This window comes from Excalfactoria chinensis, chromosome 2 (assembly GCF_039878825.1).
Source record: "Excalfactoria chinensis isolate bCotChi1 chromosome 2, bCotChi1.hap2, whole genome shotgun sequence".
NCBI lineage: Eukaryota > Metazoa > Chordata > Aves > Galliformes > Phasianidae > Excalfactoria > Excalfactoria chinensis.
Window position 1 is genome coordinate 11,157,608 of NC_092826.1, and position 2,235 is coordinate 11,159,842.

Here is a 2,235-nt window from a genome sequence, read left to right on the forward strand (position 1 = left end):
GAGAGATGGATTTAAAAACAAGAGTATGTTCTTTTCTAGAAACAAGACTTTCTGCATTGCTGCTCTCACTCTGAGCCTGGGAGGAGCAGACACAAAGAACTTCTCTACAATAGATTATCATTTCATTTTTTGATGCAAGAGTGCACTCTGTTGGTTTGGATAAGCCTTGCCTCCTGTTTGCGTCCTATTAAAACCTTGTCAGGTAGCACTCAGTATTTTTCCAGTAGCAGCAGGAGAGTGGTGCCACCGGCAAGGAGTTAAAAATCAGCTTATGATACAAATAATAGTTCATCCTGCAGCACAAGAAGGGCAGCATCCCTATATTTCCCTCAATAAGCAAAGCAGCTGTTCTGTCCAGCTCAAGCAAGGACTAGAAATAACTTTTCTAAATGTGAGGCTTCCATCCTCACCAAAGCTTCTTTCTTCAGCACGCATTGCTTTACACAAACTATACTAGTTCCAGCAAAGGGAAACACAACTTTATGAAGTAATAGTTCAGAGGAGTGCATGTCCTGCAGACACATCTCCACGCTGCAGGAAAAAAAGCTGTCCATTACACACATACACTGGGGCCATGAAGTTCCCAGTGCAGTAAAACAGCACTTTCTATCCAAGATCACTGGTATCCAGATCCAGTGGTTTCCATAACCAGAAGCTGGCTCTTGTACCCTCGGGGATGACTTTGTGGTCAAAGCCAGGCTCCTTGAGGCTGCTGGGATGTACAACACCTTGCTTAAAACAAACTCAGTGATTTCCCCAGGCTCCACCAGCTGAGTCCAGAGGCTTTGACACATCATAGAATCATAAAATCATACCATCATTAAGGTTGGAAAAGAATTCTCTGGCTATCCCGTGATTCTATGATGAGTCACACTGGAACATCAAGGTAAGCACGCGTATGAATTTCAGAGTAATTATAGCTACTTGATCTAACTTCAAAAATTATTGGAGTGAAACTCCAGCAATGCAGCCACTGGCTTAGAGGAGTTCAACGAGCTGGAAGATAAGTCACAGGGTACTGTCACAGTTCTTCTCTTACCTATTCCCTGGTCAGCTCGCACCCTCAGCACCTCTCATTTCTCCTGTTGCCATCAGGACAACCTGCTCTAGCTGTAGGTGTCCCATTCCATTGCAGAGAAGTTGGACTCGATGACCTATAAAGGTCCCCCCTCCAACTCCAATGATCTTGTGTGGTTTAACGAAATAATAAACAAATAAAAATTGTTCTGCCATATTGTTTACCTGCTGTAGAACCAGCTGCATGTTCTGCTCTATCAGGTACTCAACTCTGCCCTACTTAAAAGCTAGCGTATGAGATGGCTTCCTGTATTTTGTAATAGAGAACACAGAATAATGGAGGTTGAAAAGGACCTCAGGAGGGCTGTAGTCCAACCTTGTGCTCAGAACAGGGTCAGCCATGAGCTCAGGTAAAGTATGTCAGGGCTTCAACCTGCCTGCTTTTGAAATCCTCCACTAGCAGAAGCTGCACAATGCCCCTGTGATACTTGTTATGCATATCCCAGAATACATACCCAAATCAAGAAGAGCTTCCAGTGCAACATTGTTTGTGTCTGGTGTCATCCTGCTGAGAGTAAAGGGAATTGCTTTAAGCTGAAAACTGTCTTTAGTCAACAAAAATGGGTAAGACAATACCTGTGACTATGATTTAGAATATCAAAACACTGCAGGCTACGGCTGAAGGTGGAAACAGCTTTCATTACTTTTTACCATAGAATCATAGAATGGCTTGTGTTGGAAGGGACCTCAAGGATCACGAAGCTCCAACCCTCCTGCCACAGGCAGGGCCACCAACCTCCACATCTAATACCAGACCAGGCTTCCCAGGGCCCCATCCAACCTGGCCTTGAACACCTCCAGGGACGGGGCATCCATACTCTCTCGGGGCAGCCTGTGCCAGAATCTCACCTCTCTCTTGGTAAAGAACTTCCCCCTGACATCCAACCTAAATTCTTCCTTCAACATAAAACCAGTTCCCTTTGTCCTGCCACTGTCTACCCTTACAAAGCGCTATAGTTACCCTTCTAAAGGTTAAATACAGCACACAGAAGAAACTACATGAAAAAAGATTTTCCCTTGATAAAACGGTGTTTCTGCAGCAGTGCAAGTATATGGGAGAGATATTTTAATAACACTGGACAGTCTTGAGCACCACAATGATATGGTGATATTTTAGTGCTGTGCACAAGACAAAAGAACTACTGCACGTGAAGGATT